Genomic DNA, 18,869 nt, shown 5'->3' with positions numbered 1-18,869 from the left:
AAATTAAATCTTTAAAAAAAAAACACGTGGCTGAAGTTGCTTTGGTGACCACTCTGATTCCTTGTCCTCCTTCCTCTTAACCAGAGGTTGGCATAGCCTTCCCACACATTCATTACGTGGTCACCTGCAGATACGATTCCTGCAGAATCTTCATGTGACTCTCAAGGTGTGGGAACTGGTTGATGAGAGGGCACAAATTATGCACAGTGCAGATTTTTGCCTGCAGTAAGCTCCATGCCACAGTCTTACCATTTCTCCTGTCAAGGTGCAGCTCAAGGTTTAAATTTCATTCGTCATTTAGGACCTGATTCTTTTAAAGTGGTTTGCCTAACTATGGTTCTATCAATAACTTTTAATGTGTCTTGTTAATACCTCTTCTAGAGGAGCCTAGGGGCATTTTACAACACTGACTTCTGGTGTTAATTCCTTCCCGGACTTCACTCTGCCACAGCTGTCATTAATTGATGTTCAGGTCAGAATGACAGCTTTTCTTTTGGTGTGACTCCACCTAGCAAGTGACTATCTGGATTTTTTTTTTCTTTTTATATTTTAGTTCAGGCTGTAAGTTATCAGTAAAGTTAGAGTATAAGAATGCAAGGCTAAATCATAAGTAGGTAAAATTTTTCTTAGGCATCTACCCTCCACAGGTTTCTGATCCCTACTCCCCCAAAGTCATGTAAGATGCTAGTGATCCAACTAATATGAAAAACTCAAAACTCACATCCACATCAAGTATTAAGGACCCTTTAATTTGCTATTTACAGCCCATATGCTTCTCAAAAGATTTTCAGTTGGCACTACATAATGCTTAATTTGTCAATTTGTTATCTTTCTACGATTTATATTGTAAAACATTGAGAAACACAGATAATTTCTGTTTACCACAAAGGAATGCCCATCATAGGTAGAGTTTCAGGCTTCTGCAGTTGAGGACCTTTACAGTGCTGCTGTTAAACTACACTGTGTGGCTAGCTAATTTCATTAAGCCTAATTTCTGCTGGTGTGCCTTACTTTTAATAGTGGAATACTCCTGAAACATTTTACATAAATTATTGGAGAATGGACTTCTACAACTGCCTCTACACACGTGGCTGTTGGGCACATGAAATATGGATTGTGTTGAATCTGAATTGTGTGCTTGTTAAGTGTAAAATACATACTGGATTTCACAGACATAGTCTGGAAAAAGGAATCTAAATTTTCTCATTAATTTTTTTATATTGTTTTTCGAACTGACATTTTAGATATATTGGGTTAAGTAAAATATATTGTTAAAAATTAATTGTACCTGTTTCCTTTTCCTTTTTTACCGTGGCAAGTGGAAATTTTTAAATTACATGTATGGCTCTCATTAATTTCTATTTAACAGGACTGATCTAAAAAGATCCTCTAATCCAGCCCCTTCATTTTAGAGATAAGAAAATCAAATAGAATTCATAGAAATTAAGTGACTTGCTTTTTTTAAGTCACAAAGCATCTTAGTATAGTAGTAAGTAGTAAAGCGACCAGTGCCCTTCTCAGTGAGTGATACCAGCTTTTTGTGACTCTTATACTTTTTTATAGGAGGAAGTGTCTATCATTAGAAGTCTTCACTGAACCCTTTAGTTAGAGCAAAGATTTTTTTTTCTATAGTGCAAGTAAAAAATCCTTTTGTTTTATGAATTTGAAATTTCAGTTATTAGCTTTTCTTAAGATGGAGGTAGTTTTCCCTATGAAAATCTTGCAAACAGAACACTTAGGGCAGTGGGAAATATTTTTTAAAAAGACCCAGTAAATACCATACTAGAATTTTCAATCTCATTTGTACTTTTGTAATACAGATATGTCATAAATTTCAATTTTTTATTGGGTAAGCTCTAGTCATACTATCATGTTAGCATATTACTAGGAAATGGTACTAGTAAGAAGTGAGGCCTCCAGGCTATATATTTCCTTGGTAAATTGCTAGGCAACTAGTTATTTTCTCTTGCTAAGCTTTAGAACTCTCTATGTTAGTATTGTGGGAACAGCCTTTATTTGAGCTAAAGGATTGCTCACGTGTAGAAAAGTCATCCAGAGTTCAGTTTTAAGAGTGGTATAGAGTGGTGTTCTGTGGTGTATGAACTATGACCTTGGACCAATTATTTAATGTCCCTGTGCCTCACTCTCCTTGTCTCTAAATTAGGGATAATACTACTCATGTATAGGGTGGTTGTGCGGGTTTGAATGACACATATGTAAAATATATATGTATGGCATAATATTCCATAATATCTCATATTATCAATTTTACCTTAGTACAAAGAGAAGATAAAAGAGCAAGTGTTTGTTCTTACCTTTAAAATATTTTTAGCCTCTTCCTCCTCTTTCCCAGAAATCTTCCACCATTGAAGTAAGAGTTCTTGGTCAAATCTGCTTATTAAGGACATATTCTTTTCCATAGAAATATATAAATTTTTAATTGTTATCAGAGAGACATCACAATCCTTACAACACTTATAGACAGAGATACTCTCATTACAAATACAATAGGCATAAAATATCACATTTATAATATAAAATGTAAACAGATGAGACTTTATTAAAAAGCTCATCTAAATAGTAGTAGTTTTTCCATTTGCACCAAAATAATAAAATACCAAGGAATAAATTTAACAAAGGAGGTAAAAGACCTCCTATACACTGAAAACTGTAAGACACTGATGAATGAAATTGAAGAAGACACAAATGAATGGAAAGATATTCTGTGCACATGGATTGGAAGAATTAACTTTGTTAAAATGTCCAAAGCAATCTGTGGATTCACAGCAATCCTGTCCAAAATTCCAATGGCATTTTTCACAGAAATAGAAAAAAACAATCCTAAACTCTGTATGGAATCACAAAAGACCCTGGATAATCAAGGCATTCTTGAGAAAGAAAAATAAAGTTGGAGGCATCACGCTCCCTGATTTCCAAATTTACAAATCTATAGTAATCAAGATAGTATGATATTGGCATAAAAACAGACATGTAGACCAAAGGAATAGAATAGAGAGCTCGGAAATAAACCCACATGGTCAGTTAACTTAATGACAAAGGAGGCAAGAATATACAATGGGATGACAGTCTTTTCAGGAAATGGTGTTGGGAAAACTGGACAGCCACATGCAAAAGAATGAAGCTGGAACACTATCTTACACCATACATAAAAATTAACTCAAAATGGATTAAAGACTTGAACCTCAGACCTGAAACCATAAAACTCCTAGAAGAAAACATAGGTGGTACGCTCCTGGACATGGGTCTTGGTGATGATTTTTTTGGATTTGACACCAAAAGCAAAGGCAACAGAAGCAAAAATAAACACGTGGGACCAAACTAAAATGCTCCTACACAGCAAAGGAAACCATCAACAAAATTAAACAGTAACCTACACTGTGGGAGAAAATATTTGCAAACTATATATCTGATAAGGGGTTAATATCCAAAATATATAAAGAACTCATAGAACTCAATAACACAAAAACAATGTGATTAAAAAATGGGCAGAAATCAGAATAGACATTTTTTCAAAGAAGACATACAGATGGCCAACAGTTATATGAAAATATGCTTAACATCACTAATCATCAGGGAAATGCAAATCAAAACTACAATGAGATATCACCTAAAACCTGAAGCATGCCTATTATCAAAAAGACAAGAGAGTACAAGTGTTGATGAGGATGTGGAGAAGAGGAAACCCATGTGCACTGTCGGTGGGAATGTAAGTTGGTGCAGCCACTACCGAAAACAGTGTGGCGGTTCCTTAAAAATAGAACTACCCTATGATCCAGCAATCCCACTTCTGGGTATTTATCTAAAGGAAATGAAAACACTAGGTCAAAAAGTTATATGTACCCCCATGTTTATTGTGGGATTATTTATAGTCACCAAGAAATGGAAGCAACAACCTAAATATCCATCAATGGATGAATGGTTTAAAAAAGTGAGACATATATATGTATTTTATATATATGTGTGTATTTATATATATGTAAAATATTATATATAATGTTATATATATGAATATTTCAGTCATAAAAAAGGAGGAAATTTTGCCATTTGCGACAACATGGATGGACCTTGAGGGTGTTATGCTAAGGGAAATAAGTCAGGCAGAGAAAGACAAATACCATATGATTTCACTTACATGTGGAATCTAAACAAACAAACAAACAAACAAAACCATATTGGTGGTTGCCAGAGGTGGAGGTTGCTGGGAGCAGGAGAAATGGATGAAGGTGATCAAAAGATACCTAGTCCTGGGGATGTAATGTACAGCATGGTGACTATAGTTAATAATACTCTATTGTATATTTGAAAGTTGCCAAGAGAGTAGATCTTATCACAAGAAAAAAATTATTTTTGCAACTGTGTGGTAATGGTAATGGACTTATTGCGGTGATCTTTTTGCAATATATACAAATAATTCTTTTGTTGTATACCTGAAACTAATATAATATTATATGTTCATTATATCTCAACTTTTTAAAAAGGCACTAGACATGCCAATATCCTTCTTATCTTACTGGTCACTACTTATTTGTCTACTGGCCTATTCTCAAAAAAAACAAAGAAAACAAAAAGAAAAACAAGCTCATTCAAAGAGTAGGGTTTTTTTAAATTGGCTTTTCAAAATCATGGTAAAATTTTGATAATCTTTGGTTATGCTTTGGTAACTATACCAGATACCATCATAACACTGAATTAGATTTTAAAATTTGACATGTATTGAGAGTTAGAATATTGCAACAAATAATTTTCAATAATAATTGTTCCCAAATTTCAAATATTTTAACATTTAAGAATAGCAATTGAGTCACGTAAGTTTAAAGGTTTTTCACTTTAAAATACTTCATCATACGTGTAGTCAGCATTCATTATCTTACTCCTCTTCGTGCCCACTACCCATCCCATTTCTTTTCATTGCCTGCTGTTCCATTCTTGCAACCAACACTTCCCACAGTTGGTTTTCTTGTGTTTTTGCCCAATTTCCCCTCCGTACTATTGCGTTGGCCAAAAAGTCGTTTGGGTTTTTCCATAAGATGTTACGGAAAACCCCAAACGAACTTTTTGGCCAACCCAATATCCTCACCAGAGCAGCACCGTGGCTGTTTATTCCCCACTCTGTCTGTTGCCCAGCATTGTGCCAGACACACTATAGGGACCCAAATATTTTTTAAATAGATGAATGCAGTTGATCTTCTTATTCCTAAATCATTTCTTTCCTCTGTATTATACTGCCTTTGTCATTTTTATAATTAGAGTGCACATTTTTTTACTCCAGAAATAAAGGTCCTTATTTATACCCATGTGGCCAAATTTCTTAAAGCCATTTGGTTTCTACATTAGATGTCTTAAGCTGAGTGCAGTTTAGGGGATCCTTTCTAATTACAGGAAGGTGCTTCTTTCCTTCAATGCTGTGATCTGACCTGTGACAAATCTGTACTATACACTATGTAACTGGCTAACAAGTCAATTGCAAACCAGCTGAATGTACAAATCTTAGTGCTGTTGCTGAAATCTCTTCACAGTAGTCACCATGATCTCAAAGTTTGTTTCAGAATTCACAAGCATCAATCAAATCTGAAGATGAGACACTAATGAATGTTGAATTCTCGTGCTTTAGGTGTACTTCCTTTTTAGATTTTTTTGTTCTCTGCTATTTTTACAGTACTGTTTCATTTAAATTTCCTACATGCTAACTTCATTTGTGCGATTGAAATAAAATTGCAGTATATACATGTTTAAAAAAATAAATAAATAAATAATAAATTTTTAAAAAGGCATTTGGTTTTCTTACATGTAGTTTCAAAATTCTTAAAATGTTTTTAGTTGGTAATCATCTTTTGATGTATTTGAGCCAATATGAATTAAGCCAATGAGGAATTTTTTAACTTATTACTAAATGAGGAAAAGAATTCTGGAAAGTTTCAGGCACCACCGGAAGCTCTTTGGAACCAATGATATATTATCTGGCATATAATTTTTAATGACTATTTTTAACATTTGTTAATATTATTATTAATTGATGCCTCTTTCAGCTTGACAAGTCTCTGTGTCATTTATTCCTCCATAGTGACTTTAACTGAATTTAACAGAATCTGTTATGCTACTAAATGTATCAAAGTACACCTTATGCTCAGTCTGTTTTTCAGTTTGCCATCTCAAGATAAAGTGACATATTACTGTTTTCAAAAAGAGAATACATTTTGGCAATTTTTAATTCATTCCCGTGATTTTGGTTGTTGGGTTGAATGTGTGGTTTCACTCCAGGAAGTCTCTAGTTCCTACATCAGCAGTTGGTCTAGTATCTAAAGTGTTCACAGTTTAGTTAAAATTATACTCAGTACCAAATGTAGTACTTCCATCAAGGAAGGCAAAGTCAAGTGACATTTCTGATGGTCTCAAAAATGACCATAGAGGATATGCTGAATAAAGGTTACTATTACTGAAATGCTTGCTAGAAGTTATTTCTCTGAGCATTGTTACAGGAAGGGAAAGGGAGAAATTGGTGAAATCTTGACTGGAATGCTGTCTTGTTCCTACCACTTGGGTTTGGCAGCCAGGAAATCATTATAAAAATTGTTATTGGCCTTAAAAAACTAAAAATAGAACTACCATACGACCCAGCAATCCCACTACTGGGCATATACCCTGAGAAAACCATAATTCAAAAAGAGACATGTACCGCAATGTTCATTGCAGCTCCATTTACAATAGCCAAGACATGGAAGCAACCTAAGTGTCCATCAACAGATGAATGGATAAAGAAGATGTGGCACATATATACAATGGAATATTACTCAGCCATTAAAAGAAATGAAATTGAGTTATTTGTAGTGAGGTGGATGGACCTAGAGTCTGTGATACAGAGTGAAGTAAGTCAGAAAGAGAAAAACAAATACCGTATGCTAACACATATATATGGAATCTAAAAAAAAAAAAAAAGTTCTGAAGAACCTAGGGGCAGGACAGGAATAAAGATGGAGATGTAGAGAATGGACTTGAGGACACGGGGAGGGGGAAGGGTAAGCTGGGACGAAGTGAGAGAGTGGCATGGACTTATATACACTACCAAATGTAAAATCGACAGCTAGTGGGAAGCAGCCGCATAGCATAGGGAGATCAGCTCCGTGCTTTGTGACCACCGAGAGGGGTGGGATAGTGAGGGCGGGAGGGAGGGAGATGCAAGAGGGAAGAGATATGGGGACATATGTATATGTGTAGCTGATTCACTTTGTTATAAAGCAGAAACTAACACACCACTGTAAAACAATTATACTCCAGTAAAGATGTTAAAAAAAATTGTTATTGGCTCTTTTATTATCCAGTCATCAAACTTAATGAAAAAGATAACTAGAAAGTAAAGACTGCTTTTAGAATTACTAGGTCAATTTTCTGTATTTCTGAAGGAAAGGTTTTTTAAAAGCTGTATGCACCCTGGCAAGTCTGTCATATTTTACTGCCAGCCCTATTTATACTACTTTCTCAATTTGCAAGGATAATAAAATAATTTCTCTTGTTCTTTGAAAAACTCCATATGCCAGATTCTTACAGTGATATTAGTCTACCTGTTACTCAAGTTATGAGTAGATTTTATATTACTTGGATTTCTTAATGTATTTCCCTTATGTTGATATTTAGGATAATACTGAATGTGGCAGATAGACTTAACTGATATTTTCAAATTTCATTACAGTTGGCAAGGAAATAATAACTAACATTTACTGAGTCCTTACTTACTGTGTTCCAGGAACCATATTAAGGAGCTTTATCGGTGTTATTCATTTCTCACAGCATCTCACTAAGTAGGCTCACTTATTTCCATTTTACAGATGAGGAAACTGAGACATATGAAGATTAAGTAACCAAGGTGCAGAAACATACAGCAACTTTTCCAAGATCACATAGCTGGGGAGCCCTTAACCAGTATGTTTATGTTGTCTTTTCTACAGTTCAACACAGTTCACTGCAAAAGCATTTGTGGCGGTATGCACATAGAAATTCATCCATAATAAAATTAAGAAGTGTAGCCAAGGGGAAGACCAGGAGGCAGGGATTATGGTCCCAGTGGATTGTGGGAGGTCTTCTGAAGGAAGGGTGGAAGATAACACCAGTCCGTTACTCAGCCCAGAAACGTTCATTCATTCAGCAGTATTTATTGAGTGTCTACTGTGTGCCAGGTATTCTGCTACGTACTACATATACAATTGACTGCACAGGGGCCCTGACTCACAGAGTTTGCATTTTAGTAGGAGATAAAAACTAATCTAAAATAAAATAGGCAAATATGTAAAATTACATCAGGTCATGGGAAGTATAGTGAAGGAAATAACCCATGCAATGAGATAGAGAACAACTAGAGGTACTTGGGAGGATCTACTTTAAGATGAGGTGGACAGAGCAGGTCTCTCTGAGGAAATAGTATTTAAGATGAGACTTAAAGCATTACATTGAAGCAAAGAGTGTTCGAACTGGGGAGCAAAGGCAAATTAAAATATGATACCTTTTCTCATTCAGATTGGGAAAGATTAAAAAACCTGAAAATCACCAAGTTTTGGTGGTGTTGTAGGAAAAAGAAAATGCTCACAGCCAGTATAAGTCTAGACAACTAGTCTAGAGAGCAATTTGGCAAAATCCCTCAAATGTGAAGACAATTTTGTATATATACTCTAGACCAGTTATTCTTAAAAGAAGTCTAATAACAATGTACCTCCTTATACTAAGATGTCATAAAAATTTTCTATCATAACAGTTGCAAAGGATGGGATTTCCCACATATTGTAAATATTGACATTTAAACATAAAACTATTTTATCATTCTTTCATATATAACCAATGAAATTGAAATCCCATAGCAATTTGACACATGACATCATCCATCTAAAAAATACATGCACAAGCTCTTTAACAATCAGAAATTTTACATCATTCCTTTTTCTACTTGAACTCAGATTTCTATCCACTGAGTTTAATCCTTTGTCTTGAAGGTCTTTTATTGATCACTATACCATATTTCTTAGCAACAAAAAATATTGGTATAAATTTATATATATATATGTGTGTATATATGTGTGTGTGTATATATATATCTACTATGACTATAGGCCAAGTGTTAGAAAATTTCTTCTGAATTATTATTTTAATTATTGGTAATATATAATCAAAACAATATAAATATATTACAAATTTTTATAATTACTAAACTTGAAAGGTAAATTTTTATAGAAGGGTATCTCTTAATAGAAGAGCTTAATTTTTCCTTCCATAAGTTCAATAAGTTCATGTATCTAAGGATGATTATTACTACAATGAAGCTAACAGTAAAATGAAGAGAAGGAATTGGGCCATGGTAATTAGTGTAGAGGAAGAGCTTATAAAGATATGTTAGTGTTTTTAAGTGCATTAGATATAGTAGAACCTACAATATTCCTTTCAAGTTTATCTAAATATTATACACTGCTTAGATGAAATTTTAAAATGAATATGGATTTATGATTTTCAAAAATATGTTGGCAAAAGAATGAAAATGTTTCCTATATGAGTCTGATTGAGGGTTCAAGAAAATAAAAAACACTCACTATGACCAATATGTATTCCTTTTACTTGAAGATGTAGCTTTGATCTATTGGAAGTAAAGGTGAAATTTTCACCATTAATCTACTTTCTGTCTCAATAGATTTGCCTCTTCTGAATATTTCGTATAAGTAGAATTATATGTGGTCTTTTGTGACTCACTTCTTTAACTTAGCATAGTGTTTTCAAGGGTAATCCATTTGAAACATGTACCAGTGTTTCATTTCTCTTTATTCCTTTAATTGTTGAATAATATTCCATTATGTGGATATACCACATTTTGTTTATCTATTCATCAGCTGGATTGTTTCTACCTTTTGGCTATTATGAATAATGCTATTATAAAAATATACAAGTTTTTTTTTGAATACCTGTTTATAATTCTTTTGAGTGTATATCTAGGAGTGGAATTGCCGGGACTATGATAATTCTCTGTTTAAACGTTTGAGAAACTGCCAAGCAGTTTTCCAAAGTATCTGCACCATTTTATATTTCAACCGGCATGTGTGATAGTTCCAGTTTCTCCACATCCTAGCCAGCAGTTGTTATTACTGACTTTTTGATTATAGCCATCCTAATGGGTGTGAAGTGTTTCACTGTAGGTATCTTGAGGGTTTTGGGTTTTTTTTTTTGGCATTTCCTTCACAGCTAATAATGTCAAGCATCTTTTCACGTGCGTATTGACCATTTATCTGCTTTGAAGAAATGTCTATTCAGATCCTTTTCCTGTTCTTCAAATAGGTTATCTTTTTTTATTATTGAGTTGTAAGAGTTTTTTATATATTCTAGATGCATATCCCTTATCAGATATATGATTTGCAAATATTTTCTCCCATTCTACAGGTTGCCTTTTCACTTTCTTGATAGTGTCCTTTGAAGCATAGAAGTTTACAGTTTTGATGAGGTCTAATTTATCTATTTTTTCTTTTGTTGCTTGTGCTTTGGTGTCATATTTAAAAGTCCATTGCCAAATTTGAGGCCATGCAGATTTGCCCCTACTTTTTCTTCTAAGAGTTTTATAGTTTAGCTCTTATAGGACTTTGATTCATTTTGAGTTCATTTTTGTATGTGGTGTGTTATAAGGGTCCAATTTCCCTTTGTACGTGACTGTGCATCCCAGCATCGTTTGTTGAAAAGACTGTTCTTTCCTCATTGAATGATGTTGGCACCGTTGTCAAAAATCAGTTGACCAATGACACATCGGTTTACTTCTGGACTTTTTGTTCTATTCCATTAATATATATGTGTATCCTTATGCAAGTCCCACATTGTCTTGATTACTGTTGCTTTGTAGTGAGTTTTGAGATCAGAAAGTATGGGTCCTCCCACATTGTTCTTCTTTTTCAAGATTGTTCTGGCAATTCTGGATACCTGGTAATTCCATATGAATTTTAGGATCAGCTTGTCAACTTCAACAAAGAAATCAGCTGGGATTCTGATAGGGACAGCATTGATTCTACAGATGACTACAACCGATTTTTGCATATTCATCTTGTATTTTGCAACCTTGCTGAACTTATTAGTTGTAATAGTATTTCGGTGGGTTTCCTAGATTTTCTTATAAATAAGGTCATGTTATGTGTGCAGAGAGATAGTTTTACTTCTTTTCTAATCTGGATGCTATCTATCTATTATTTGTTGTTGTTGTTGTTGTTGCTTGATAGCCTGACTGCCCCGACTAGAGCCTTTAGTAATATTTTGAATAGAAGTGGTAAGAGTGGACATCCTTGTCTTGTTCAGAATCCTAGGGGGAAAGCATCTAGTTTTTCACCATAAAGATGATATCAGCTTGACTTTTCCGTAAATGTCCTTTATCAGGTTGAGGAAGTTCCCTTCAGTTCCTAATTTGTTGAATGTTTTTATCATGAAGGGGTATTAGGTTTTTTTCACATTTTTTTCCTGAGCCTATTGAGATGATATTGGTTTTTATTTTTTATTTTATTGATGTGATATATTACATTAATTGATTTTCCCTAAGCTCATGTAAATCATACTAGGAGACAGTACAAACGTCATGCAACAAAAAGCATACACTTTATGTATATTGTCTGTCCCGGTCTCTTTTCAAAAACAAATTAACTTTTTTGGGTTGTGGAAAAGAAAACTGAAGGAGCAGCATAAATTGGGTAAATTTTTGTGCAAGTGAAAATATTCTTTGTTTTCTTCTCAGTGATTAGCTACTCAGAAATTTGAAATTGTTTTTAAAACTTGTGATTTGCTTTACTTTTCCTAGTTGATGATCCAGATCTTTTTTATGTCTTTTCAAGCAATCACCATGAAATTTCTATTTTGAACTACAACACTTTAATCAATTTTTGTTTGGGTTTTAGTTCAAAGCAATTGAATAAATAGGAAGTAAAAATGCACTCGTGGGCCTTTTTAAAATCAACTGTGCACTTTGAGCATGAAAGCACCACTTTTATTTGTGCTACTTTGGGCATAAATAGTGATGATGTACTTCCCTTTTTTTCTACATTTAAGGGTCCACCCAGAAGTCTGCAACTATATTGAGTCCCGGAAATGTTCTCATTCTCTTCTCTTGCCTGTGATATAATCTCTTTGCATAGTTGGTTCAAGAATAATGTTAAGTAGACCCAGATCATGTGTTTGGGCCCGTTAAAGGCAACGTATCTTCTCTGTTTCCTGAGAACAAATTGCAACCCAGGTTCCAGCCACCTGGCACCTTTTTGCCGTTGCTCACCAAGCACCATGAGCTGGGAAATGTGGGCAACTGAATGCAGTCAGTCCCTGTCACTGGAAAATTGACCACAGAGGGTGTGTTTTCAGGAAGAGTCATCTTCATTGAACAAAGGCCAGTATGTGGTTACTTTAGGTTCTTAAATTTAACTGGAATATATTTGGTTAAGGTAAAAAGGTTATTTTAAAAATATATTACTGAGGCTTCACAACGGTGCTTTTAGGGATTAAAATAGTCTGAGCGGTCTGTAATTTCAGGGTTTCTAAGATCCACATAGAATTAGCGTATCCAGCTAGATATAAAAATGAGACATAATACAACACCCAATGTTTTTTCCTTTTTTTTTTTTAATTGGTATCTTACCATCCCATGTGCTTTTGTTTTTGTTTTGAAAGAAAAAGAAAGTATGATTATTAGAAAAGTATACTACAACCCTTTCTGAAGGAGAAGATACTTTTTTGGTCTTTAGAAGCCACATTTAAAAAGGCACGAAGTGATGTTTCCTTAGACTGTGTTGTACTTGTGAGGCAGAATAGAATAGCAGCTAAAAGTCTAATTCTAGAGTTAGACTAAATTCTCTGCGTTTCAGTATTTCCCATCTCTTAAATGGAAAAATTAAATAACACAGGTAAAAAACTTAGAATAGTGACTGGCAAATAAGTGCTCATTAAATGTGAACTATCTGTGGTAGTAGACATAAGTACACTATTAGAACATTAGGACTGAACCAAAATGAAGTTAATATAATTAGTCACTAGTAACTAATATAATTTACTTATTAGTATATATCAGAGTTCATAATCTAAACCCTTATTTCCATCCTCATGGGTAGCCATAAATTATCTACTTTCTTCAGAGAATTCCCATCATCAACTCACCTGCAAAAAAGGCATAGGAGGGGAAAACAGGCTCTGTTGGATTCTGAGTGTAGAATCTGTACATTTAAGAACACTTTTGGAAATTACAGGTGTTCATTTTTAGGCCACTTTGGCAGTTGAAGCCATAGCAATGATTTCTAGAAGGCTAAAGGAAAATCTGTACTGTGTTCTGAAAATTGACTACCTAGAAACTTTGGTGAAATACTAGATCTTTGGAAACTAGTGCTCAGATTACCAAGAACCACCATGCAAATAGCTGGGTCCTAGATTTACATGATGCTACTTCTTCCTCCCACCCTCCATGAGGCCTCTCTGCTCCCTGGGTTGGCTATCGTGAAAACCAAGTTGATCCATGGTAAAGTCTCCTGGTGGCCAAAAAAGGAGCTGTGTGACGCTCTTCCTATCACATCCCATCTTCCATTTCTGTCACTTAGCTGACGGACTGTACTCTCACTTTCACTGCTGATAACCAGTCATTCTCACTTCCAATGAATTGCTTTCTTTCATGCACATACATCTTTCTTATACCCCTTCTCTCTATCAGATTTTGCCACTTAACTTCAGGAAAATTCTACCATGTCACCTTACTATTTATGGGAGTAAAACAAAAAAATCTTAATGAACACAGCTCTCCAGATTTCCTAGAGATACTTCTAATTAAAATACCCCACAACAAACCTAGGCCAGCAGTCTTGACAGTGCTCTGAAGTACCTTTCAGATTCTCTACGAAAGTTCAGCTCATACAACTTAATTTGCCTTTTTTCAAGTACTGACATTCAAGATAATTTTCATATGTTTTATCTTATTTATTGTTATTCTAATTATAATAGGAATACTATAATAATAATTTTCCTGCATCTGTTTATTGAAGATATATAGGATTTCATCTCTGTTGTGGACTCATTGGCCTGAGAAAATATAGTCAGAGTTCTTAATAATATAATGGTGAATTATTAAAAGATTAGTACCTGCCTGTATTTTTCGTATTCGACTCCTAAATGTTTGTTGCTTATTATCAAGAGCAGAATGAAGTTTCTGTCTGGGATGATAAAAAAGTTCTAGAGATGGATAATGGTGTTAATTGTGCAACGTTGTGAATGTATTTAGTGCCACTGAATTATACACTTAAAAATGGTTAGGATGATAAATTTTGTGTTGTGTATATTTTACCACAATAAAAAATATTATCCTGAGTTAGCCATAAAATGAAATAATAGCATTCTATTTGGGGCTCTGAGTGTGCACCTAGAAGGGACTTAGCCTCCTGCCACTCCTAAGAGCCCCTTCATTCTCACACTGGGGTGGAGAAAACACAGCTGTGTTTACTTTTCCAGCCCCATCTTCTATTTTGAAATATAACCTTTTTGCAAATGAGAGCCAAAGTCAAGTGACACAGCTTTCTGCTCACCTCTTCAGTTTTCCAAACACTGTTTTTCTAGTGGAGTTCTGGGTTAGGTACAGCACACCTAGGTAACACTATCACTCAAATGCCCTCTGAGTGGAATTTAATTAGCCTACCTTCATAATTTCTGTACTCAACTTGGTATGATGCATTTCTTTTTCACTTGCATCTGTGTGTGAAAACGTACAATTGTGTATTCACCAGCCATAGTATTTTCAAGCGTGTGGACCATTCCACACATCAAATTCAATTTACAAAGAAACTAAGGCTTTTCTTAACTAGTATTTTTCTATTTCGTAAAGAATTATTTGTTTCCTGAGATTAGAAAGATGTTTATATGCAGTGTGAGCATGAGATCCTACTGATAATTGTCTTTGAATTCTGGCTATGGACATGACAATTTGAAGTGCGTACTAAAAATTATGTATTTATGTTTTTACACAATAATGATAAAACAACGACAAAATATAAATTTTGCAGTTAAAAGAGCAGCAAAATAGATTAGCTTTCTGTCTTCAAACAACAACCTTAACATGAATTGATTAAAATCTAAATGTCTGTTCTTAAAAATGTATATTATACTTAGGTTATGAATTTATTAAATGTTCATTTCATCAAAGCACATGCCAAAAAAGCCAGCATGTAGCTATTACTTAATATTTTTAGATTTACTTTCTTCTTGTATTTCCTCCTAGTATCCTATGGTATTATTTCCATTCAATCAATATGATATAAGTATAAAACATGGTTTTATATCTAATTATAAACATCTAATTATATACATTTAAACATCTAGTTATATAAAAACAAATATATATATTTATATTCTCTTACCAGCTTTAAAAATAGAAAAGTATTCCATTTTCTTTCTGATTATATATGCAGACAGTTGAAGTACTTTGTTTTACAAAGTGAAAATCATTACAATGAAATTAATAGTCAGTGTGCTGAGGAAATGTGCAAGATCATTTTTCATCGTTTTCCCTTGAAATTACCTAGAAAAAATATGATCTTGTTGCATTGCATTCTGAAGAAGTTGAATAGATATTTGAAATAAATAAAACTATGTAAATGGGAAGTTAAGTAGGTTCCAGTGTGACTAATAAGCGATATCAAATTCTTCAGGACTGTGGCGTGCATAACAAGCTTGAAGAATTTGTGCACAAAAGCCTAAGCCATTGTGTAACCTTGGCGGTGATCAGATGCTACAGTTTTCTAAGCTATTACAGTTTTTATCCAGCTTGGTACATTTAACCTAGTAATAAGATGCTCAGCTGAACCGTTACTTTAAACGCTGTTTCTAGAGTGGCACAGTCTGTATTTTTGGAACTTCATCCTCTACTCCAGAAAACACTTGCCCGTAGACAAATTGTTACATTTAAGTTCTTTAAAAAATAAAACAACCAGACAGGTAAACTTTAAAATTATTTCTCTTGATGATGACCTTTGTATTGGTGTGGGAACATCAGATTCTAAGTCAGGAGACCCTGAGTACAAGTCTTTGTCAGTTCGTAGTGGTGTGACCGTAGATAATCACTAAACTCTGAGCCTCGGAAGATGAGAATAGAAGCAATAGCTTCCCAATCAGATTTAGTGGCTTGTGAGGCTCAAATGAAATAACATGTGAGACAACTTCAAAAACCATGTAAAGCACTAAACAAATATTAATTGCCATTTTTCCAAGATTCTGATTAGAACTTTTCTGATCTCATAGATTTAACTGAATTATGAAACTGATAAAATCATACCAATAAGTTGTTTCATAGAGCATTATAGGGCACATAAGTTTTAAAAACCATTACTTTGTTATATTTTAAATTTCCAGATCATTTCATATCTGCATGACTTTGGTTTTGCTGGTTTGTTTCTATTTTTTGGTGTGTTTAAGATGCCTCTCTTTTTTAATGTAAATAGAGTTGCTTTGGGAAGTAGAAATTGGTGGGGTCCTAACGTCCTAATACAGGGCACTGCTTTTCCTCACCTGCATCCTGAGCCAATGGAGAAATAAGACCAAAGAGCCAGCAAACAGAGAAACAAGATGGTGCTCCCCCTTTTGACTGAAAGAGCCTAGGTTGGAGGAGGCGGCTTGGTGTAACAGCTAAAATGGACTTCCACAGTCCTAATAACTCATGTCTAGACTGTGGGGAAAGTTTAAGTCAGCACAGCGCACACTCTTACCCTGGTTACTTGTCTCCCCTCGTCCAAGTAGAGAGAGAAGGAGAAAGAGACTTTCCCCAGGCCTCAGGATCTTGGGTGGTTCAATTTCCCACATCTAGAAACATGGATCCTTGGCTGTCTTCCACCAACCAGGTAACTCATTCTACCTCCTTGGGGAGGAGTAGGGGGTGGGCAGAAGGCCAGGGTGCTTAAAGAAAAATCCCTCTTTATGGAAACCAAAGAAGAAAGAGGCTTTTCTCTTTAACAGAGGTGAACAGAAACTAAATAAATGGTGTTTACCTCCCCATCCCCTCTCCTACCCACCTCTTCAGCTGTCATCTCTCAGGCTTTCCTCCCCTTACACTGCTTACCTAGTCCTGCTGCCCTGTTGCTGGCCCTGTACCCCATACCCCTGCCCCCAAGCACAGGCTGCCCTGAAGCTCCGTCAGACTGTACCACATAGTTGTGGAGAAATACTGGCTCCTAAGCAAGGCAGGTTGAAGCTATAGACTGATTGCATCCCCCCCAAATTCTCATGTTGAAACTAATCTCCAGTGTGAGAGTATTTGGAGGCTGGACCTTTGGGAGGTGATTAGGTCACAAGGGTAAAGACCTCATGGATGAGATAAGGGCACTTATAAAAGAGGCCCCAGGGAGCTCCTTGGACCCTTCTACCATTTGATGTTACAGCGAAAAGAGGGCAGTCTGTGAGCCAGAAAGCAGGCCTTACCACACACTGAATCTGCCAGCACCTTGATCTTGGACTTCTCAGCCTCCAGAACCATGAGAAATAAACTTCTGTTGTTTATAAGCTACCTAGTCTAAGCAGCCTGAACAGACTAAGACAGTTGATTAAGGGGAATTTGGAGTAGCTAAGGTTAGCTTCTGTCCTTCTCTCAGTGAAAGAAAGGTAGGTCTCTGGTAAAAATATTTCCCAAACAGTTTCATCTCTATTGTGGCAGGACCTCATTGAGCTTCCTTTGGGAGACTTATTTGTGAAATGGTTCATTTGGCAAGTCAAGAACAACCCATCTCTTTCTTCAAGAAATAGATGTAGCTGGGGTCTCAAACTAGTTTTAAGTTCTATCTGACATGTATCACATGTCAGTGATATTGTGGAAAAGAGGTGGTAAAGTCTTATTAGGAAAAAACAAACAAATGCAGAAATCCAGGATTAACATAATATGAAGAAATTTAAATTATTTAGCCATTCGCTAAACATGTATTGATCACCTATCATGAGCCAGGCATTGCTCTGATTGCTAGGGAAATGGAGAGGAAATCTATTGTCCCTGGCTTTGAGCTGCCCATAGTTTTATGAGGGTGACAGAGAATTCGATTCCAGTATGATATATACTGTGAGAGAGGTATGCACAGACTGTTAAGGGAACACACGGACAGGGACATGGCCCAGGTTTGAGGAGTTAGTTGCGGAAATCTTTCTAAAAGAGTCCTGAAGTGCATCCTATAGGCAAGATGAAGGGAGTAGTAAAAGAGAGAAAGATGTCCTAATTTAGGCAAAAGTAATTGAAAATAAGACAAGGCTCAGAGCTAAAAAGAGAGCCTGGCATGTTTGGATAATAGCAATCATTTAAATGGAGTAAAGAGTTTAGAGAACGGTAATAAAAGAAACTGGAGGGATGAGCAAGGCCAGATCATACCTTATGTGCTATGATAAGGAGTTCGTGCTTTTCTCCAAAGGCACTGAGGAGTTTTAAGCAAGGAAGAGCATGTGTTTTAGACATCACCAGTGATAGGGAGAATGTAGCATAGGGGGCAGCTCTGGTAACATTCACGGCAGGAGGCCCTGGTGGCCTGCACTAAGAGAGTGACCGTGGACCTAAAGAGAAATGGATGGACTTGGGGAGACATTAAAAACATCAAAGTCAGTAGGACTGTCATTTACTGAATAGAGGAAGTGAGAGGGAAAGAGAAGTCAAAGATAATTCAGGTTTCTGTGTTGGGCAACTGTGTTAGTACCCTTCACCAATACAGAAAATATTTATTAGGAGAGCATTAGGTTTGGGGTAGACTGAGGGAAAAGATGAGAGCAAGGTTTAGAACACACTGAGTTAAGATCCCTATTGAATATCTGAAAGAAAATGTATAATAGGGTTTGAACATATGGGTTAGGAGCTCTAGATAGAAAGC

The 18,869-nt window shown here is 35.3% G+C and overlaps 1 protein-coding gene and 1 long non-coding RNA gene across 4 annotated transcripts in view; one reads left to right on the top strand and one right to left on the bottom strand.

The window, feature by feature from the left end:
• Positions 1 to 18,869, bottom strand: part of LOC309631791 — a 186,672-nt gene that overhangs the window by 44,697 nt on the left and 123,106 nt on the right. Inside the window, exon 2 of the long non-coding RNA XR_014246540.1 lies at positions 2,316 to 2,411. This is a non-coding gene — a long non-coding RNA (uncharacterized lncRNA). The remainder of the gene's footprint in view (positions 1 to 2,315; positions 2,412 to 18,869) is intronic.
• UMAD1 (UBAP1-MVB12-associated (UMA) domain containing 1) overlaps positions 1 to 18,869 on the top strand; it is a 240,760-nt gene that overhangs the window by 207,633 nt on the left and 14,258 nt on the right. The gene's annotated exons all lie outside the window — the stretch shown is intronic.

The sequence above is a fragment of the Balaenoptera borealis genome (assembly GCF_965194805.1).
Source record: "Balaenoptera borealis genome assembly, chromosome: 7".
NCBI classification, from domain to species: domain Eukaryota; kingdom Metazoa; phylum Chordata; class Mammalia; order Artiodactyla; family Balaenopteridae; genus Balaenoptera; species Balaenoptera borealis.
Note: the sequence above shows the minus strand (reverse complement) of the source record. Positions and strands in the feature narration are given on the sequence as shown.